At 43.1% G+C, this 23,168-nt stretch overlaps 1 protein-coding gene across 6 annotated transcripts in view; it reads left to right on the forward strand.

Annotated features, from left to right (window-relative positions):
* Positions 1-248: 248 nt before the first annotated feature.
* CTNND1 (catenin delta 1) overlaps positions 249-23,168 on the forward strand; it is a 49,338-nt gene continuing 26,418 nt past the window's right edge. For 3 of the 6 annotated variants that reach the window (XM_035012903.1, XM_035012905.1, XM_035012904.1), the window contains exon 1: positions 250-442. The gene's annotated coding sequence lies outside the window, so the exon portion shown is untranslated. Of the gene's footprint in view, positions 443-23,168 lie in introns of all 6 variants that reach the window. The other 3 variants (XM_035012909.1, XM_035012907.1, XM_035012908.1) reach the window with 3 other exon arrangements.

Consider the following 23,168-nt stretch of genomic DNA (forward strand, 5'->3'; position numbering starts at 1 on the left):
TAAATATATATATAAAACTTCCCTCTGTCTCTTTCTCTCCTCCTCCCTCTCTCCTTTTTTATTTTTTTAATTTCCTATAATGAAGTTTCCTATTGGATAAAATCAGCTCCCTGATTTATGCCTGGTTCCTATTGGAAGTTCTCAGGGGCTGACATCACTTAGGAAAGCGAGGGGGTAGGGCTGCCAGATCAGTTTGTCACCACCCAGGCTCCCTAGCCTTTGGCTGGGTGCAACTTCCATTTTAGGTGTTGGATCTGAGAGGAAAAAAAAAAAAAGAGAGAGACTGAGAGAGAGGGAGAGAGAGAGAAGAGCAGGAAAGATCCTGAAAGGAGGAAGAGGTGGCGAAAAATCAAGTACCTTGCTGGATTTGTCTTTCTCAGCACATTGACGAAGCCTTGGGTTTCTTTCTTAAAGGACTGGTTTTTAGAAGTCAACATTTGAGGTGTGTGCCTTTTTAAAAAATGTGTGTACAGACGGGTAAAGGAGGAGAAGCCAAGTCGAATTTTTGTCTTACGGTAACCAGAGGGAAGTTAAAAAGGAGAGAATCTGCTCCGCTGACGGGTGACTTTTAAGCAATTATTAGTTTTTCTTTCTACTTACTTTGGGGAATTTGGGTATTATATTAAAAAGTAAAATATTCAAAACCCAGAAACAAACTTCTAGGTCTGTCTAATATAGAGAAGAATAGATTCAGAGGGGTGAGAGCAAATTTACATTTACATGTAAATTTACATTTTGGTGTGTTCTCTGATTTTATATTTTTCTGGTTTAAGCTAACAAACTTCTATTTTCAGAGCCCAAACCAAAAGTTCGGTTTTTCAGCATGTTGTGTGTGGGTTGGGAAAGGAATTTGTCCTGGTCAGAAGCTAGTTATAAGATGGTTCTTCGTATGTTTCAAAACTTCTTTTCCTGTTATCATTAGATTCGTGGAAGTGGAAAGTTGTAGGGGGCTTTGCAGCTTTAAATGGTGGTGTTTTTTTTTCCCCCCAGAGAGTTCGAACAGCCCAGATCAGTTTCAGCCCTGCTGTTCCTGGGTGGATCCCTCTTTTACTTTTCCAGGTGCGGTGGGTGGGAGCCTCATTCTCCTGCTAGAGTAGCCTCCCTGCTTTGCTTTATAAAAGAAAACAAATGGATCCCTGTTAAACTGCCATTCCTTTTCTTCCTAAGACTACCTTTGATGGCAGAGATTTGTGGAGGTGTCGTAGGTGCAGTTTGCAAGTAGCATAACGTTTGGTTTCTGTGTTTCAAGGGATAAGGAAATTCTAATCGTGCCTTTTCAGTTCACCTGAATAAAGTGGCAGCACACCTGGAAATATTTTCAGCATTGTGCTCTCTGAAAGAGCCATGGATTAAATAAGATGAGGTTAAGAGAAAACACTCAGTGCAAACTTTAGTGTTTAGAATGCATTTAAGAAAGCACAACAGGAATTCTTATTTTTAAGCCAACTGAAAGTTGTTTTTTGGAGGTGAGTTTTTTGGTTTGGTTAATTTGCTGTGAAATCAGAAATCTGTAAGGGCTGAAGGCCCATGACTGCTTTTATATATTTAATCTTAAGATTTGTTTTTTGTTTTTGTAGATACATTCTTGCAAAAATACTGTTTGTAGATAATTATATAGCCAACTCATCAGTAGCTGAAAACTGAGTGTTCCCTTCTTTCTGTCTTTGAAAATGCAAATTGGTCTGAAAATTATAGCTGGAATAGGTACTGCCCTGATTGTAACAAGATGGGCCTTAATAGATAAGCTGCTCTTTAGCTTTAAACTGGTATGTATCTTTAGTAATCCTCTGGTTTTTGTGCCCTCCCCCCGTTCTTTTGAGACCACAACACTTCCTTAAATTTCTTTTCCAGAATAAGAGTATTTCTTGAAAGGTGATTTCATCCTTGTGAGGTTGTGGCTTCAGAGGAAACAACTTTGTTCCTTCTTTTAATATAATCTATTCGAGGGCTACAGTAAAATCTTGATGTCTGGATCCCATAATTATAGCAAGTGCAGTTAAAAAGAAAGGAAAAAGACAATGTGTACAGTCTGTTGGGCTGTAGTTCTCATTTAATATTTTCCAAATTTTCTTTCAAACATTTCTCTGCCTTGACTCCAGCCTAGGGAAGGTTTCTTGGTGGATCTTCGGAGGGTTGGTCATGTTGCTGCCAGAGTGTCGGTTTTCCACTCAACCTTTAGGGGGAGGGATAAGGGAATCTGAAGGAGGAGTACAAAGGCAGTTTGAAAATAGGTTCTGGATGACTGAGTGGTGGTGATTTGGTTCCAGCTTTAAATACTGGGCTTTGTGTAGCTGCAGTGAGCATCCTAGTAACTAGCGTACAGGACTATTTCCACAACTGAGGCTTTGTTTTGACTGGTGTGTACTATAGAGCCTTTTGGTTGATAAGATGGAAGATTTGTCTTTTACCTCACCTCTACTAGTTCTTTCAGGAAATATAAGGGGTGCAAATAAGTAAATCTTTTATTTTTTGTTTTGCTCCTCATTTTGGTTTTTGGGTAAAAAATGACAAGTAAGTATGAGTTGTGCAGATTTTTATTTTATTTTTTTTGTTTGACTCCTATATACTGTTGGTTTCTTTGTTATATGACTAAGGTACGGTCTGTGTATTCCAGGTGGGTGTCTCTTTTGAGTGGTTAGAGTTCTAGTGCCTATCTTAGGGTTCCAAATTATTGAGAGTCACAGAGGCAAGGATATGTTCTCTGAGTATAAAAATTGGGACTGTTGGAGATGTTAAAAAAAAAAACTCCGAGTAATTGCAATTCAGCCTTAGGTTTATGAGGTAGTTGCTCTCTAGGGATGGGTGAGACAGGATGGATGCAAATAAATTAAGCATAGATCACTATACAGTTGGAATAACAAAATGATTAGCTCTGTATAATTTATTGTTTTCTGTTTTAGAACCTGATGGTCCCCTGTTATTTCCAGCCCTCTCTCCCCGCCCCCTTGTTGTTTTTTACTGCGTGCTAAGCATTTTGCATAAACTATTTACTTAATTTCCCACAACTGTTTTTTAAGGAATGTGAGCCTCAGAGAAGCTGAGGTTTGCTGCAAATCTCACTGCCTGTAAGTGGCCAAGGCCAGGATTAAATCCTTGTCTGACTAACTACAAAGTCCATGGACTTAGCCACTAATGTACTACTTATTTTCTAGAGAGAACAGAAACAAGAACCAGAACTAAAATGAGCCCTTGATAGAGGCAGAAGTGTTTAATTTTGCAGAGGGCCAGCCCCCACTTAGATTTCCAACCCCCTGCATGTTGGGATAATATATGTAAAAACCCATTTTCCATAAATCCCATAGGGAGCTGAATATGTTAGAATGGGTATTATCTCAGTCTTTAAAACAGGGATCTTCCCATATGCTCATCGTTGCTGTCCTGATTTCTTAAACTTACCGGAAATGCCTCCAACTTTGATTATCGGTGAAATTTCTTCTTCCAGACAATTTTCAGGGATGTGGTTTGGAATGATCTTGCCAACTTGCAGGGAGAGGCTTGTAACAGTAGCTCAAAAATGTTCATCACACTGTGTTAAAATTGTCTACTTATTTTTGTCTTTCCCTCTAGACTGTGAGCTGCTTGAGTGTAGATGCTGTGTTACTTCTGTGTCCTCTTAGCACCTATCTCAGTGTCTGGTATATACCGAGGTGTCAGTAAGCCTTGGTTAAATAAGGCACTTGATATAGGAATCACTGAGGGACTTTTGTGGGGAAGGCTAAAAGAAAGTTGAGATAGGAAGCAATACAACTGAGATTAATGAAATCACTTTGTGATTTAGATACTTCTGCTGTAGTTTGTAGTTTCGACCTTTTACACATTTCCTACCTCCATTTTTAGGGTTTCTGGAGATAATTGAAGATTTAAAATTTTAATTAAAAACAAAATTCTGTTTCTTTTCTGTGAAAGCTGTCCAAAGAATAGGATAAAAAGTAAGGGTCCTAATATTTTATAATCTAGGCAGCTGTTAACTTCAACCACTGAAACCTTAAATACAGCCATTGTCTAGGGGAGAGGCACTGCTTACCTGGAACTTTACTAAGGCAGCAGCAGGGACATACTGCTTTCAGACATGTTGGAAGTGAGTGGTTTTAAATATACTAGTTAATAAAAACATAAAAAGCTTGGGATGATAGTTTTGAACATCAGTGTTCTAAAGAAAGTATATTCGGATATCATTGTATTTTTTTTTATCAGTGCTTCTGCCATGAAACTTCAGGAGATTTTGTTCACAGAGTGTATTGGGAAGTTTATGAATTTAAGAACCCAAATTGGTATTCATGGGTAATTTAGAACGATAGTCACAAGAAACTTGCCTAAAAGAATGATGTGTAGGTTATCAGTATGTGATTTCATGTTCTCTTCCATTGCACAAGGATTCAAATGCCTTGATCATAAAGCTGAAACATGGATCGCTCTGCCTAAATGCAGCTGCCTGCAAGGTTTCCAATAGAGAGCATTGATACAGCCTGGCAGGGACAGAGGAAGGAGGGAAGAACTGATATTCTGGTTAGAACTAGCAAGGGGGAAACAAGTGTTTGGATAGATTTGTATTTGGTTATATCGTATAATGCATTTTTGGGAGTAAATGCACCCACCCCCCCGTATTTGGGATTACATGTCATTGGTTATTAAATATTAAACATTGAGAATGGAGCCCGCATTTAGTGTTGTGGTTCAGGGACAGTGTTACCCATTTTTAGGCCCATTTCTTCAGTTGAGTCCTTCAGTCTGACTGGAGTGATGTGGGCAGTTTAGATCGGGCATTTCGTGGGGACATTATAAGGATCGTTTTCTTTTAAAGCCTTCTTTGCTGGCCAACAGGTAGTTTGGTCATCACTTTTACAAAAGATATCCCATTATATGATGATAAAAGCAACTTCAAACTTTTAATCTTGAAAAAAATTTCAAACTTAGAGGAAAGTTCTAAGAATAGCGCAAGAACTCCTGTGTATCCTTCAGTCATCTAGACACCCGTGGTTAACCTTTTGCCTCAAATGCTTTGTTATTCTGTATTTTTTGATCAATATGCTGACCGAACAGAATTTCCAGTCTAAGAGTTCCACACATCTGGAGAGGCAGGGCAGTGTAGCATAGTGCTTAAGAGCATGGATCCCTGAGCTAGTCTACCTGGGATCAACTCTTGCTCTGCCACCTACTAGCGTTTGCCTTGGGCAAATTGTTTAACCGCCCTAAGCTTTGGTCTCTGTTGGTAAAATGAGGACAATATTATCCATCTCATAGAATTGTTGTGATGCTTAAGTGATTTAATAAATGTAAAAATGGTGCTCATGGGAATGCCTTGTAAGTTTTTGCTATTAGAATGGATGCTTTAAATGAATTCAGATTATCATTTGTCTGTTGGACTAAATAAATACCCTTTAAGGTCTCTTAAAACCTGATATTCTAGGGTATAGATGTTTGTATTAGGGAATAAATGGGCTTCCTGGATGAGTAAGCTGTTTTTTAAATTTAATATTTTATTTATTTATTTTTAAAGATTCATTTATTGAGAGAGAGCATGCACGCAGCAGGGAGGGGCAGTAGGAGAGGGTGTCTTAAGCAGACTCCACCTTGAGTGGGGAGCTCGATGTAGGGCTCCATCTCAGGACCCTGAGATCACAACCTGAGCCAAAGCCAAGAGTCTGGCGCTTAAATGCACAACCCAGGTGCCTCTAAGATTTTATTTTATGATTATTTTTTAAAAATATTTATTTATTTATTTGACAGGGAGAGAGGGACAGCGAGAGAGGGAATACAAGCAGGGGGAGTGGGAGAGGGAGAAGCAGGCTTCCCTCAGAGCAGGGAGCCCAATGGAGGACTCGATCCCAGAACCCTGGGATCATGACCTGAGCTGAAGGCAGACGTTTAAGGACTGAGCCACCCAGGTTCCCCTAAGATTTTATTTTTAAGTAATGTTTATACCCAACGTGGGACTTGAACTTATAGCCCCAAGATCTTGCATGCTGTACAAACTGAGCCAGCCAGGCGCCCCAAGCTAACTTTTTTTTAATGGGGAAAAAAAGTGTGTAATAGTAGGCAAGTCTGGGGAGTTATTTGGGCAGGGTTGTCCAAACTATAGAGATGGATAGCTTTTAATAAAGTGAGGCATTACTGGGAGAAAAGAAACAGATTGCAGAGCTTGAATATCTTACAGTAATTTCTTCAGAGACCTGGAGACTTTAGGGAAAAGCAGCCATACAGGTTTCTCCCATTCTTTAAAATATTTATTTATTTTAGAGAGTGCGCACTGGTGTGCACGCGCACACAGACTAGGGGGAGGAGGAGCAGAGGCAGAGGGAGAAGCAGGCTCCCCGCTGAACAAGGAGCCTGATGTGGGGCTCGATCCAGGACCCTGAGATCATGACCTGAGCCGAAAACAGACACTTACCTGACTGAGCCACCCAGGTACCCCTCTCCCATCTTTTCCATCTACAAGAGACAGCACTCTAGCATCCAAGGGTAAACTTTCTTTAATTTTGCAGAGAATGGACTGGAAAAGCTTTGTTTGGGCTTACTATTCTTGACTTTGGACCAGATTCTTTTTTTTTTTTTTAATTTTAATTTTTTTTAAAGATTTTATTTATTTATTTGACAGAGAGACACAGAGAGGGGGGGAACACAAGCCAGGGGAAAGGGAGAGGGAGAAGCAGGCCTCCCGCTGAGCAGGGAGCCCAATGCAGGGCTCCATCCCAGGACCCTGAGATCATGACCTGAGCTGGAGGCAGAGGCTTAACGACTGAGCCACCCAGGCGCCCCTCTTTTTTTTTTTTTTTTTTTTTGTAAAGATTTTATTTATTTATTTGACAGAGAGATAGCGAGAGAGGGAATACAAGCAGGGGGAGTGGGAGAGGGAGAAACAGGCTCCCTGCTCTGCAGGGAGCCTGACACGGGGCTTGATCCCAGGACCCCAGGATCATGACCCAAGCTGAAGGCAGACGCCCAACGACTGAGCCACCCAGGCGCCCCTGGACCAGATTCTTTATCCCACCAGGATTTTGTAAGGTAATATTCAGCTATGAATGGTTGTACAGGAAACTACATAGAAAAAAGCCTGCCTTCATACCATCCCTTTTCTTGAAATAAACTTCCCTCTTTTATGTTCAGGAAACATCATTCTCTTTTTTTTTTAAGATTTTATTTATTTGACAGAGAGACACAGTGAGAGAGGGAACACAAGCAGGGGGAGTGGGAGAGGGAGAAGCAGGCTTCCTGCTGAGCTGGGGGAGCCCGATGTGGGGCTCCATCCCAGGACTCTGGGATCATGACCTGAGCTGAAGGCAGATGCTTAACGACTGAGCCACCCAGGCGCCCCCATTCTCTATTTTCAACCCTTATTTATGGACTTCGTAAAACTGGGGTGTGTAGAAATTTTGAGTTCATCAATGTTTCAATGCTACCTGTAAGAAATGTGCTTCTAAGAAAGAGGTCTGCTCTTGTATGTGGAAAAGACAAACTGTGGCCTGTGGGAAATGTATATGTGTTAGATGCAGCCTTGCCTGGAAACTTCTGGGTTTCTTCTAGCTGAAGGTTTTCCTTCTCGTCATACTAACTAACCCATGAAACCGGTGTTCTGAATAGTATTTAAACTAATTTCTGTTGGCACTCCATAGCTTCTTATCATAACTCCCCACCCAACTCTTTACATTTTTTTAACCCGCGTTTCCATCTATTGATTCTTCTACATTTTCTCCCTTTTGTTTGCTTTCCTGATCTCTGGTGTCCCCTATCTTTTCTCTTGAGGTTGGTAGTCTTCATGGGCATTGTTTTGCCTTGCTAACACTTAATATGGAAGAAGTTTCTGATTCTTATCATAGAATAAATTGTACTTATGTGCTAAAGGTACAAGTATTAGGGTACTGCTTCTGGTTTATTCAGTTAGATCTAGATTAAGATAAATTGTGATTCAAGAAGATCTCTTCTAGTAATTCAGATTAGTTTTTATCTTTTTTTATTTTCAGATCTCATCCACATTTACTAATTAATTACTCATTTTGGGTCACTTGACAGTGGAGCAAAAGTGTGTGCTTCCTGTGTTTTTCTCTGTTGGAATGCAGTAGCACATTGAGAGACTGCTTTGTGGTGTGAAAAGATTTTTGTTTTAGGGAGCTTATATTTTAAGAAACCAAAATATATTCTGATGGTTGAGGACATAACACATTTTATAGAAACTAGGTCAACTTTTCAATACTTTTATCAAAGCACTTACAGTTTCCATTTCTTCGCAGGTGAAGTGAATCTCATTGAAACAGTGTAGCTGGTGTATATTCAGCACACTTTTAAAATAGAGTACCCTGTTTTAAAGGAGGAATTAGCGACAGTCTGATTTGTTTCCACTGTTTCTGTGTTGGAATGGGGGAAGTTCTGTAACCTCTCTGCTGTTCTGTTCTCCATTGACTACTTTGTAAACCAGGGCAGAGTTGGTCATTTGAATGTGTACCCTGCTGAAGGTCAGCCAAATCTGCAGGTCAGGCTACAAGAGACCCCAGCTGATGGGCCAAAGATCACAATTAGAAAAAAGTAAAGAAAGTTACATTAAATGGAAATCAGAGATGTCATTAAGTGCATTTCTGAAATTAAGTATCATCACAGATCTTTCAGAAAGAGGGCTCCCAACAGTAAGCAAGAATCTTTTTACTCTTTCTTATTTTTATTTTTAAAAATTGCCTTCTTAGGCTATTTTAAGAAAACATGACAGCATTCTTTCTTTGTCCCATCCTGTTATCTTACTACTTACATGAGCTCTTATATACATGTGAAAATACCTGTTTTGCAACCACTCATAAGACTCAGAAGACAATATGTGGCCCAACATATTAATTGAAAGAGTGCCTGCCTGGCTCAGTCGGTGGAGCACACAACTCTTGATCTCAGGGTTGTGGGTTTGAGCCCCATGTTGGGTGTGGAGATTACTTAAAAAATCTTTAAAAAAATTAAAGACTGAATTGTTTTGCACATGTATATGTCACTCTCTTGGTATAGAACTTTATTGCTAGAAACTTTATTGGCAGGAGAGGGGCAGGATTTCTTTACTCCAAATACTTAGTTTTAACAATACAATAGTTATCTTTTAAATCTCCTAACAAGATGTAGTGAATAAAACTTTGTGTGCAAAAGTATAGAAAGAAAAATGAACAGAGTTGAGTTTTCTAAAATTTAACTTTTTTTTTCATTGGAAAAGTGAAACATCTTCATTCATTTAAGAGAAATTTGAGGGATACCTGGGTGGCTCAGTCAGTTAAGCATCTGCCTTCGGCTCAGGTCATGATCCCGGGGTCCTGGGATCGAGCCCTGTGTTGGGCTCCTTCCTTGGCGGGGAGCCTGCTTCGCCCTCTGCCTGCTGTTCCCCCTGCTTGTGCTCTCTCTCTCTGACAAATAAATAAAATCTTTAAAAGAAATAAAAAATTTGAGAGCCTGTGGTATGCTATGCACTAGAATATAACAGTACACCAGATAGACCTCACAGAGTTTATATTCTAGTTGGAAGAGATAGATAATAAATAAGTAAATGTATAGTATGCCAGAGTGTGGTGATATTACTGAGAAAAAATAAAGCAGAATATGTAGAATGGTGAATAAGAAGTACAAGGGTAGGAGTGAAGTTTTTAAATACAGAGAGTGGTTGGGGAAGGCCTCACTTAATAAGGTATGTTTGAGAGAGACCTAAAAGATATTAGGGTGAAGTCAGGTATATATGAGTAGAAAGTGCAAAGGTCCTGAGGCTCATTGTTACCAGTGAGCAAGAGAGATGGGGGGAGAAGTAGACCTACTCAGAAAGGTTCAATGGATATGTGTGTTGGGGGGAAGAGGGGATAATTTAGGACCTTGTCATGCACTGTACAGTGCAAAAAAGTATCTCCTTCCCACTTCAGACCCCAGAGACAACAACAGCTGGTAATGACTTTTTGTGTGTTCTCTGTAAAGAGTTGAGGCAATACCTGACCCAGCCTCCATCTTTTTTTTTTTTTTTTTAAGATTTTATTTATTTATTTGACAGAGACACAGTGAAGGAGGGAGCACAAGCAGGGGGAGTGGGAGAGGGAGAAGCAGGCTTCCCACCGAGCAGGGAGCCCAATGCAGGGCTTGATCCCAGAACCCTGGGATCATGACCTGAGCCGAAGGCAGACGCTTAACGACTGAGCCACCCAGGCGCCCCCCAGCCTCCATCTTTGTCCCGTTGCAGAAGTTCCATGTGAGTATAGTTAGCACATAATTTGCAGAGTAGCAGATCTTGCATAGGTTGATGACCCTTGTCTTGGAGAATATAATAGCTTAAAATAAGCTTATGTGGTTGGGAAGTAGGATAAAAAAAAACTTCTTCCCTAGAGAAATATATTTCTCTACCTTCTTACCTACATAGTCAATTTTCTATGAACAGGAGAACTGACAGCCTAGATCTGGTATAGTTTCCTTTTGAGTACGTTTGTTGTTTTGGTTTATGACCAAATATGCCTACCCCACTTATCTGTTGCTTTTCCCTTTGTTCATTTGACCAAAAAGCTCCTGCTTCCCCAAGTCCTAATCATTGCTATTTAATGGCTTCAGGGACCACATTATAGGTCATCCTATTCATATTTCTGTTCTGCACTGGTTTCCCTTTCCATAGGTATGTTTAAGCATTAAGGGTTATTAAAGCATATACTGAGCTGGTTGGCTTTGGTGGGATTGAGGAGTAAGCACCAACTATTTAGTGATTGATGTTCTATGGCAGCCACATACGGGAAAGTAAAAGGATATTTGATTTCTAGAGTACTTGTGTCTTGAATCACCCATTCTTACTTTCCCTCTCAAGATAATCTGGTTTAGCTAGTCCTGTCATTCAGTGAAAGAATCTCTCTGTTGCCCTTGCTGTAAGTTTGGAGGTTAGCCCTGCACTTGACCTGGTTACCCTCTGTCCTTCTCTTTAATTATACCTATCTAGTTGTCTTCCTGTTACTTAGTATCGTCCTTGGGAGATGACCTCAATCAGGAAACATTTATTTCCTTACCATCCCCTTCTCCTTTGGTCAAGTAACTGTGTCATCTTGCATAGGAAATACTCTAGGCAATCACAGATTCCCCTAATTTCTTTTTTTTTTTTTTTAATTTTATTATTTATTTGAGAGAGAGAATGAGAGAGAGAGAGCATATGAGGGGGGGGGAGGGTCAGAGGGAGAAGCAGACTCCCTGCTGAGCAGGGAGCCCGATGCGGAACTTGATCCCGGGACTCCAGGATCATGACCTGAGCCGAAGGCAGTCGCTTAACCAGCTGAGCCACCCAGGCGCCCAGATTCCCCTAATTTTGAAGTTGCTTTAAATAACTGCTTGATGCGTATTACTTCAACATTTATAGATGTTTGTAGTTGTCTTTTTAAAAAATATTTATTTATTTTAGAGAGGGCGTGTGCACACATGAATGGGGAGGGGCAGAGGGGGAGGTAGAGAGAATCTCAAGCAGACTTCCCACTGAGTGCAGAGCTCCATGCAGGGCTCAATCCCATGACCCTGAAATCATGAGCTGAGCCAAAACCAAGAGTTGGATGCTCAATCAACTGAGCCACCCAGGCGCCCCGTGTTTGTAGTTGTCTTGAAAGTATGTTTTTCAATGGCATTCTTCTTTCCTAAATCTTCAGTGACACATGTTTCCTGTGGAAATATTTCTCTTTATGGTTCTTCTAAAAACATTTTGCTACTCACTTGCTCTTACTCAAACCAGAAGTTAAAGTGACTTTTGCTTGAATAAGTGTCAGAGGTAACCCTTGAATCAGTATTTTCAACTGGACTAGAATTATCTAGGGTCGTGAATTCTAGATTTGGGACCTTGGACTTCTTTTGGGATGGGATATGGAACCAGTCTTTCAAAATGTTGGCACAGCTCTTCGTTTCTTGGAGGGCAGTTGAACTAAGTTGTTTAAAAATAATCAGGGTTGTCCAGTCTGCAACTGGACGTACTCTCCAGTGTACAGCTTAGGATTCCAAAAAATGAGATAATTCTTTTCTAGGTTCTGAGTCTAGAGTATAGGATTTAGGACTGTGTCATTCCAGCCATCCTTATATTTAAACCCATGCTTTCCAACAGCCTCTACTCCAGCCTGGAATAATGATCTGAGCTGTCTGGTGGACAATAATAGGCCCAATACAGTATTTAACATACTTTCAGGGATCATTTCTATAGTTCGTTAATAACAAGTGTCCTTCTTGCTGGAGGAGTGTGTGTGGTGGTCAGAGGGTTGTCAGGGATAAGCTAGTTCAGTGGTTCCCAACAGCTGACTATCAATCATTTTGAGAGCTTTTTTTTTTTTTTTAAGATTTTATTTATTTATTTGAGAGAGAGAGTACAAGAAGGGGGAGTGGGAGAGGGAGAAGCAGACTCCCTGCCAAGCAGGGAGCCCGATGCGGGACTCGATCCAGGGACTCCAGGATCATGACCTGAGCCGAAGGCAGTCGCTTAACCAACTGAGCCACCCAGGCGCCCCATTTTGAGAGCTTTTTAAAAGCATGAATTCCCAGGCATTCCCTCTAGAAATTGAGGTATGGGGGATGAGGAGGTAGATTTGGGAGATTGTATTTTTAATTTTTTTTAAATTTTTTAAATTTGTTTTAAGATTTTATTTATTTTTTTAAGATTTTTTATTTATTTATTTGACAGAGGGAGAGATAGCGTGGGCAGGAACACAAGCAGGGGGAGTGGGAGGGGGAGAAGCAGGCTTCCCGCAGAGAAGGGAGCCCGATGTGGGACTCGATCCCAGGATCCTGGGATCATGACCTGAACCGAAGGCAGACGCTTAACGACTGAGCCACCCAGGCGCCCTATTTTAAGATTTTATTTATTCATTCGAGACACAGAGATACAGAGAGAGAGAGCATGAGCAGGGGGAGAGGCAAAGGGAGAAGCCGGCACCCCGCTGAGCCAGGAGCCAGACGTGGGGCTCGATCCCAGGACTCTGAGATCATGACCCGAGCCGAAGGCAGATGCTTAACCATCTGAGCCACCCAGGCGCCCCTAATTTTTTTTATTCTTTTAAAGTTTATTTAAGTAATCTCTGCACTGAATGTGGAACTTGAACTCATGACCCTGAGATCAAGAGTCACATGCTCCTCCGACGGAGCCAGCCAGGTGCCCCAGAGATTGTATTTTCTTAAAAACCTTTCCAGGTGATTCTGATCACTTAGGTTTGAGGACCATAAAACCTGAACATTTGAGTTGAAGCTACATATCTGTGTGATTTCTCAGTTGGGTGGTTATTTAAATTAGTATGAGAAGTAGAAAAGAATAGTTCATGGTAGTGGACATGGTGAGAAGGTGACTGATTTGAAGTTTTCTACCTCTGTATGCTGTATTGTACAGGAATTACAGATGTCACGGCCTGATTTGGAGATTATGCCAGTACTTAGCATGGTATGGAGAACTCGCCTGTTGTGAGGGAGGGAAACTTTTAGACCGTATCTCCACTTCCCCTCTCCATTTTGAAATTGTGGAACAGATTCAGGAGAGGATGTTCTCATTGAAACTCAGCTGGACAATTTGTTTAAAACTCGACAGGAAGGGCCAATGTTACTTCCTGTCTGAAAAGGAAGTGCTGGCTTCCTTCCCTTCCTCCTTGGCTAGCTCTGGCCAACTTCTAATATGTTTGGGGGAGGGGCTGATCATGTTAATACTTTTCACTGGCTACCCGTGCCTTGGGAAATCAGGTTACCATCATTGTTCAAGTGTGGAAACATCATGTTCGTTCCCTTCTTTCCTCATTTGAAACGTGGAGATGGATGCTGTGTGGTCTCTTGTCTCCTTGCCCTTGTGTGAGAGCCCTGTGCTGTGTTTGGCTGTTGCAGTCCAGGAAGCTTCCCAGTCTCCCAGACGTTACTTTACATTCAACCTTATACCGTCCCTGTATTCCCTGACATTTGAAAATAGATCAAGGAGCTGTAGGGAAGAAACTGAAATCCATTTGACACTGAGGGGTAAGTTGCGGAAAAGAGAACATAATTGGGCAGAAGGGAGTGGGTGACAAAGGTTTCTTATTTTTAAATTGAGCCAAGAAACATTCCTTCTAAGTGGGGCCAGTTGGCACTCTTCCTGCTATTTTAGTCCAGGCTTCTCCTTCCTACTGGCCAGTCAATTGTATTAAGTGTTTGATGTGAGTTTGAACTGTGGTCTCTGGGGTTGGGGGGAGGGAGAGTGGTGGAAACAGCTGGTGCCTTCATCAAGCTATCTCAATTACGCTTCTTTTCAGAGTGTTTAGGGGGGTGGGGGGGTGGAGGATTGGAGGAATTGGATGTATGTTAGCAGAGCCCCAGCAACTCCCATGTGGTGGGGTTGGATTCTCAGGCACTCTTAATACCATGTGGGATGCTGGCTAGTTGGAATGTAGCTAAACCTTCTTCAGTCACATTCTTTTCTCTGCCTCCCCCCCCCCCCCAATTCTTTCAGCTTTGGGCTTGATTTGGAAAGAGGGTTATGTGGGAAGTTAGATAGCAAAACAGATTCATGCTCTTCCAACCACTGAGTATTCAGGTTAAGTCTTGGGCCCCCTCCATTGACTTTCTCCTTACCCATTCATTACTCCTTTGGTTAAGTTTTCTAAATATGTCTGCAAACCCAGAGATACAATTAGAACCAGGACCTTTGGTGAAGTCATGCTGAATTGTAATTGGTTGGCTATACTGTTCTCTTTCCTTCCCTCACACCCTGGGGTGAATGTATTTCTGAGTCAGCACCGCTTTTCTTTTCTTTTTTTATTTAAAGATTTTATTTATTTATTTGAGACAGAGAGAATGAGAGAGAGAGAGCACATGAGAGGGGGGAGGGTCAGAGGGAGAAGCAGACTCCCTGCTGAGCAGGGAGCCCGACGTGGGACTCGATCCCGGGACTCCAGGATCATGACCTGAGCCGAAGGCAGTCACTTAACCAACTGAGCCAGCCAGGCGCCCACTTTTTTTTTTTTTAAGATTTTATTTATTTATTTGAGACAGAGAGAATGAGAGAGACATCTCTGTAGTCTCTGTAGGGGGAGGGTCAGAGGGAGAAGCAGGCTCCCCGCCGAGCAGGGACCCCGATGCGGGACTCGATCCCGGGACTCCAGGATCATGACCTGAGCCGAAGGCAGTCGCTTAACCAACTGAGCCACCCAGGCGCCCTATTTTTATTTTTATTTTTTTTAAGATTTTATTTATTTATTTGAGAGAGAGAGAATGAGAGAGAGTACATGAGAGGGGGGAGGGTCAGAGGGAGAAGCAGACCCCCCGCTGAGCAGGGAGCCCGATGCGGGACTCGATCCCGGGACTCCGGGATCACGACCTGAGCCGAAGGCAGTCGCTCAACCGACGGAGCCACCCAGGCGCCCTCTTTTTTTTTTTTTTTTAAAGATTTTGTTTGACAGAGATAGTGAGAGCAGGAACACAAGCAGGGGGAGTGGGAGAGGGAGAGGGAGAAGCAGGCTCTCCGCGGAGCAGGGAGCCCGATGCCGGACTCGATGCGGGACTCGACGCGGGACTCGATCCCGGGACTCCGGGATCACGACCTGAGCCGGAGGCAGTCGCCCAACCGACGGAGCCACCCAGGCGCCCAGCACCCTTTTCTGCCTCCGCTGCTCAGTCCGAGGCAGAGAACCCGCTAAGCATCCTTTTGGAGCGCAGCTGGACACGGGCGTGGCCAGCCCTCTGGGGCGAGTCTTTTGCAGCCCTCTTTGTTTAAAGTATCTGTGAAAACCCTCCTAGATGTTTTGGTCTCCTTTTGTGTAATTACCTCACATGATACTACTCAATTGACTGATTTATTTGGCCTGGGCTAGGATGAGGGAGAATGGGATAAAAACAGTAACAGTTGGGGGCACCTAGGTGGCTCCATCTGCTAGGCGATCCACTCTCGGTTTCCGCTCAGGTCATGATCTCAGGGTCGGGAGACCGAGCCCAGCTGTCAGGCTCTGCACTGGGGGCGGAGTCAGCCTGAGATTCTCTCTCCCTCTGCCCCGCCCACTCATGCTCTCGCAAATAAATAAAATCTAAAAAAAAAGATACTAACAATTGGAACTACTTTTTCAGTTATTCTTTTTTTTTTTTTAAAGATTTAGTTTTATCAGGAGAGGAGAGCGAGAGCGAGAGAGAGAGAGAGAGAACCCCCGTGCAGGGGGAGAGGCAGAGGGAGAGGCTCTCAAGCCGACTGGTGCTGAGCACAGAGCCTGACGCGCGTCTCCACCCTGAGATCATGATCTGAGCTGAAATCACGAGTCAGACCCTTACCCACCTGAGTCAGCCAGGTTATTTCTGAGAGAAGGGAGTTAGTCTGATTCAATGCTAGGTAAGAGATCTTAAGCTTTTGTGTGTGTGCTTCAGTGATAGTTTGCCGTGGCTAGGCTCTGCCACTGAAGTTCTGTTCTAAAGCCTAGCGTTGCTCAATACCCATTTTTCTACCCAGCCCTAGAATGGCTGACTGTTGTGTATATTCCTGCCCCACCTCCTTCCACCTGGTTATGTCAGATCCAGGTATGAGTTAATTCCTTCTAAGTTGTGCTGTTTCAGACTTAGGCTCCTTTTGCATCATATACTATCTAAATGAGGGTTCAGCCCAGACTACTTCTAGCAGATCCAAGAAGAAGGGGGAAGGAGTTTTTAGGAGAAAGGAAAGGAGAATAAACGATGAGAAATGATAGCATACTAGTCCCCTGTTCGGAGAACTCTGTGCTGAGCCTGTGTAATGCTTTATGCAAAGGGAATGGAGCCCTGTGGGCAAAGGGTGTTCCTTCTTTGGATTTCAAGAATCTCTGGCTAATAGATTAGCTTGACTTCTATCTGAATCTTTGCTTCTGGGGTTTAGGGCTAACATCCAATGGGCTTGTACAAGATAAGAGAAGAATGCATCATTTACCCATTCTTGGAATTAGCTGAGGACCCTTATTGGAAAGGAAGGCCCCACCCCCACAAGGAAGTCCAAATCTACAGCCCCTGACCCACTCCAGGGGGAGTAGTGAGCAGGAAAAGCCGAGGTTGCTGTCTTGACCTCTTTGCCTCCAGGACTACTGTGCAATTCTAGTCCTCCCCTCATTCCCTAGGGAGGTAGAGAACTTTGCTCCCAGCACCTGCTGGTGCTTATCCTGCCTCTTGGTAGGGTGGAGCCTGCTGCCTTTGTTTGTTCTCTGTGGGGCCTCTAAGAATCAACTTTATGCTTGTGGGGAAAAGGGTTTGAAAGACTTTGAAAACAGTGGGAATGGGTGACAGAGGACATTTTAAAGTCGTTCTCCAGGTGGGAATGTTCCGTTGACTGAAGCCAGAGTGGCAATCCGATCGCCATCATGAAGTTTCCTTTGGGATGTATTGCACGTATCAGAACTGAGTATCAGCGCAGCAGCGGCTTTCAAATCCCCAGTGCTATGCCTCCCAAGTGAAGAAACTTGCCAAGTAGGAATTTTACAAATCCCCTCACCCGCTTCAAACCCTTAGATCCACACACAGTATCTTTCTGCGGATTCTCAAAGGCCTTAGCTTTGTCCTATGTCGTGTTGGCTTGGGGCAGGGAGGAGGGTTGTTTTCCCGAACATGATAAGGAACTGAGCAGGGCAAAGTGGGAGCTCCGACTGGTGATTGGTAGACAGGATGCCCTGGAATGCGGTTGGCCTGCAGCCCAGAATCCAGCACTTTGTATTTGTTTGTTTCTGGGAGACTGTGGTCTGGTGCTACTGTGACAGGAAGTGAGAAAGCTGGGAGTGGGGGAACGGAGAGGGGCCATGTCTTTGTGGTTCTCCTGTGAAATCTCTTTGTCCCTGGAGAGCAGCTCTGCTCCAGGGCTCTACTGAGAAGAGAGCAGCCTTTGTGTGTCTAATGGGTCTCTGAGCATCTAGCTACTCCGAGGGATTAGGGAGTGTGAATTCTGACTGTGGCCTTTTGCGTCTCAGCACTTGAGTTATATAAATGGCCTCCATCTCCTAGCATTGGGGAATTTCACTGAGTTTTATGTGTGCTACTGTTATTTATAGATCTCTAGGATTTAATTAAGAAAGGAATTCTAGAAAGAGATAGATGTTTGTTTATATAATGTTTATTCACTCTCTGTATTGCAGATATTTTGTTGGGTCTGAAAGGGACAGAGAGAAACAGGCGATGCTGGGCCCAGCATTTTACGGTTTACCCTTCCAATTGGCACCCTACTACACAACTAGAGAAACCTACCCATTCTTTGATTTCAGTATTGGGAGGTACTGGCAGTTCATTGTTTGCACATAACTAGGGAATGGTTGGTAGTTTCCTGGGATTTCCACCCTCCCCCCAAGACTGAAATAGCACCTGTAGCACTCTCTGTGCCCCTCCTCCTTCCTTCCCCCCCTTGTTTTGTGTTTTCCCTGCCCTCCATTCCAGCTGTGAAACAGGCATCTCTTCTAACTTTGTGGATTGGGTGGCTGAGTCCTCAACTTCTTGCCAAGCTGGCTAGTCCCTGAGCACACACACAAACCGGCCTTTGATTGCCCAGGAGGACAGCTGCCCCAGAGGCAGATTGCTAACATACCGCTAGAACAATCCCTCCCCTCTGTTCTGATACTGGCCAGCACAATTTTCCCTGCTTCTAGTTCCTTCTGTTTCCTACCCAGCTCTGATCTCTGCTTTTGGTTTAGTGAGATGCCACATTAAAAAGGAGAGTAGGGATATTTGGGATTAGGTTTTCTTCTTTGAGGTGGGGATGATTTGAGAATGTGGCATGTAGCCAGATTTCCAGAGCAGGCCCTCCAGAGGAAGGATAGATGATTATGTAAAAAGTTGTATTACTTTTGCCCCTAGCACCTTCCCTCCTGAATTCTTATTACTTTATAAAATGGGAAATCTGAGGTAGATTGCAAGCTATTCTTCCTCAGAATCGAGTACGTTCTTGCTCACTAAAGTGAAGGTAAGACCCAGGGACGCCTTGGTGGCTCAGTCAGTTAAGCACCCCACTCTTGATTTCAGCTCAGGTCATTATCTCAGGGACAGTCGGATCGAGCCGTGTCAGGCTCCGAGCTCAGCGCACGAAATCTGCTTGAGGTTCTCTCCCTTTCCCTCTGCCCCTCCCCAAGCTCATGTGCGCACACACACACACACACACACTCTCTCTCTCTCTCTCTCTCTCTCAAATAATAAATCTTTAAAAAAAAATAAAGTGAAGGTAAGACCCAAAAGTCTATCTGCTTCCACACCATCCTCTCTCTCTGACAAATAAATAAATAATCTCAAAAAAACAAAAAAAAAACCAAAGGATGAACAAGGAAATGTTGAGAATGCCATAGAAGGTAAGGGGGTTTGGTGAGGAGCTGCCTCTTTAAAAAAGGAATGTGAACTCAAACAGTTGGTTGACCTCTAGAAAACCCTAAGGTTAAGCTTTTTTTCCATGAATTTTTTTTTTCTAGCCTAGAGTAGGGAAGGGTAGAAGGTATCCTATTTAATTTTAATTTTAGGATTTCTGTTTTATGACACAGGAGTTACACAATACCTTCCCAGTCTGATTAGACTTTTTCTCATTTCCCATTGTGTACTTGACCTCCCTCTCTTTTTCTCCCTTCTCCTGTAGGAAGGAGAAAGGCATTTGGCCTCTCCCCTTCCTCCAGTCTGACACCTCCTTCTTTTTGCCCCTCCCTCTTTGTTTCCTTATCGGCCTCTCCCTAAAGCTCTGCTTTCTCCTTATAAGGCTAGGTGAGGCTCCTTTGGCCGGGTTGCATCAGGGATCCAGGTAAGGAACTTATGTGTCTCAGACTTTCAGGATTGAGAGAAAATTCAGCGTTGTCTGTCCCAGTGGAGAGCCTTGGAGAAGCACGTGGGTAATGGGGGTGGAGAAGGAGGCGGCCTGGCCTGAGAGATCAGAAGGACTTGTTAGACCAGTCCTGTGTATGTGTCATACGTGCCCAAGAGAGAAGCAGGTTTTGTTTCTTTCCATACCCTTTCAGTCCTGGGCCCCTCACTAGCTGAGAGCCACACCCTTCCTTTGCTTCAAAAGCCAGTCCAGCATTCAGCCATTTAGTATGTTATGGTTTGGGGGGTTCCCAGAATACTCAGTAGGGGAAAAGAGAACAAGGAGAATGTTCCATCTGGTTTCTGAATTTAGGGTCAAGGTGATGGAGTTGATTTTTTTTTTTTTTCTTTTAAAGTCACAGTCACGGTAAAAACTAAATTCTGATATGTAACTTTGGGTCAGGATAATAAGACTGAAGTGAGTTTAAGGTGTCCTGTTGATCTGTGGAGACTGCCAACTCAACCTCCTTTTAACAAGTAACTTTTATATAATATTTATTTTCCTTCTTTTCTCTGAAACTTCTATCAGAAGTATCACTCTTTCCTAAGAGGACAGTGATTTGTCAAAGACTTCCTTAATTCATCAGAGAGGTTCATGGTGGACACATTGAGATCTAGTCTTTCCCTGTGAAAATGAAAGTCCCCAGTCTGCCTTTTGGGTGCTCTTAAGTGGAGAAGCTGGGCCTTGCATCAGGCAGATCCCCAGGGAAGCTCAGAAACTGCTAACACCTAAGACAAGGCCATTTCCGGAATACCAGTTTGTAACTCTGAGAAGTGGTCAGTTGAGATCGTGAAGTGAGCAGAGTACTCTTTAGGTCCAGGGAGTTGGGGTTAGTGTGGGAGTTAAGTCTTCCCAACAAAGGCGGGGGAATACTGGAATTGTTCTCACTGAGCTTGGGATGGTGGAACATCAGGTGGTGGATGAGGCGCTTAGACCTTGGACTCTGGTACTAGCATTCTTGGTGATAAGAAGCCAGAGAAAAACTATTGACAAAATATATTCCTTTAATTTGAAAATAAGATGGCAGTTTTCTGTCTGTATGGTTGAACAGGAATAATTGCTTTGAATTTTAGAGCACATGCCATTTTAGGCAAACATGCCTCTTAGGGATCTAAGACCTACCTTTGTTGGCTTGAGCATTGTGTAGTACAGCTCTGTGGTGTTACAGGTGCTATATTTTATTGATTGGTATTCTTCAGTGCGAGGCTCAGTGTTTTTTAAAACAGCCATTTGAGGGGCGCCTGGGTGGCTCAGTCGTTAAGCGTCTGCCTTTGGCTCAGGTCATGGTCCCGGGGTCCTGGGATCGGGCTCCCTGCTCCTCGGGAAGTCTGTTTCTCCCTCTCCCTCTCCCCCTGCTTGTGTTCCCTCTCTTGCTCTGTCTTTCTCTGTCAAATAAATAAATAAAATCTTAAAAAAAAAAAATAAAACAGCCATTTGAAATCCCTAGGATGACATAGAAGAGTTTTGCTAATCCTTGCTTTTTTTTTTTTTTTTTTTTAAAGATTTTATTCATTTATTTGAGAGAGAATGAGATAGAGCATGAGAGGGGGGAGGGTCAGCGGGAGAAGCAGACTCCCTGCCGAGCAGGGAGCCCGATGCGGGACTCGATCCAGGGAGTCCAGGATCATGACCTGAGCCGAAGGCAGTCGCTTAACCAACTGAGCCACCCAGGCGCCCGCTAATCCTTGCTTTTGAAGGGAAGCATCACTTTGTGACATTGGTTTTGATTTCATAATAAAAACGAAGGAAGGAGGAGAGCTGGCTTTGGGATTGGCTGCAGAAGACAAAATTTCTTTTTTTTTTTTAAAGATTTTATTTATTTATTTGAGAGAGAGAATGGGACAGAGAGAGAGAGCACGAGATGGGGGAGGGTCAGAGGGAGAAGCAGGCTTCCCACCGAGCAGGGAGCCCGATGTGGGACTCGATCCCAGGACTCCAGGATCATGACCTGAGCCGAAGGCAGTCGTTTAACCAACTGAGCCACCCAGGCGCCCAGAAGACAAAATTTCTTTCCTAAGAAACCCAAAGACTATTTTGTGGGGCTTACAGTTCTCCCTGAGGACAAATACTTTTTCAAACTCTTTCCACAGGGTTAGCTTGCCTAATTCTGGTCATGTCTTTGGATACACTTATCAGAATAGCATGGATATAGGAGAGAAGTTCAGTCACCTAGCCTATAGTTTTACATATATTAGCCCATTAAAGCTAAACCCTGACAAATAATAAAAGTGAAGATTATAGGGGTTATAACTTCCCCTGCGAGCTAGTTCTCACAGCTAGTTTTGGGCAGAGCCAGGACTTGAACCCCAGGTTTTTTGACCCCTAGTCTGGAATTTTATTTTGTTTTTCCCTTTGAGAGTATGAAGAATTCCTGTAGTTTACTGGGCTACTTGTAAAGCAGGGACGGGAGCATGTGGAGACATGCGTGGTTTATTCAGAGGTCCTATTAACACCACCAAACTCTAGTCCCTTGTGTTAGCTATTTGTGGTAGTGTTTCTATCAGTAACCATATTTTTTTTTTTTTAAAGATTTTATTTATTTATTCATGAGAGACAGAGAGAGAGAGGCAGAGGGAGAAGCAGGCTCCCAAAGAGCAGGGAGCCCGATGTGGGACTCGATCCCAGGACCCTGGGATCATGACCCGAGCCGAAGGCAGACGCTTAACCATCTGAGCCACCCAGGCGCCCAGTAACCATATTTATAGCTTGCTATATGTCAAGACATTTTTCTAAGCACTTTATGTGGATTGTCTCACGTACTTCTCACAACTACCCTTAGGTGTATTTTATTTCCCCCATTTTACAGAAAAGGAATCTGAGGTTTAGAGATTAAGTGGTATTTTGCCCAAAGTTCTACAGCTAAGAAGCAGTGGAACTGGGATTTGAACCTAGTCTGATTCCAAAGCCTGTATTCTTAACTTCTAAGAATCGTATTTCCAAATTACATTCCTATGGCCAGGTTACCAGGGACCGTGTTATTGCTCATATTTTTTTACCCAGCTACCTGGTTGACATCGTCTCTTTGGTCCTTCTGGGTATTTGATCCAGTTTAACTTTTGGTTTGGGTTTCTTACAGAAGAGACTGAATTTTTACCATTGTCATTGCCTGAATGCTGGAGCCTTGCTGTAGACTCACAGGTCTGTAGGACCTACAGCTTGTTACGAGTAAAACCAGTTACTTAGGGGAATGGCAGGGCTCACTTTATGTGTGGCCTTTCTCTCCTTCTCACTTTGAGAATTCCTTGGCGGCCTTTTTGTAGTGAGAGCCAGTGTAATTCATTTGAAAATATTAAGAAAGGTGTTGGCCTGGACTTTTTGATTTTCTTGACTCTTTTTTTTTTAAGATTTTTTTTTATTTATTTGAGAAAGAGAGAATGAGAGACAGAGAGCATGAGAGGGGAAGGGTCAGAGGGAGAAGCAGACTCCCCGCTTGAGCAGGGAGCCCGAT

The sequence above is a fragment of the Mirounga leonina genome, unplaced genomic scaffold (genome assembly GCF_011800145.1).
Source record: "Mirounga leonina isolate KUSES-001 unplaced genomic scaffold, KU_Mleo_1.0 Mir_166, whole genome shotgun sequence".
NCBI lineage: Eukaryota > Metazoa > Chordata > Mammalia > Carnivora > Phocidae > Mirounga > Mirounga leonina.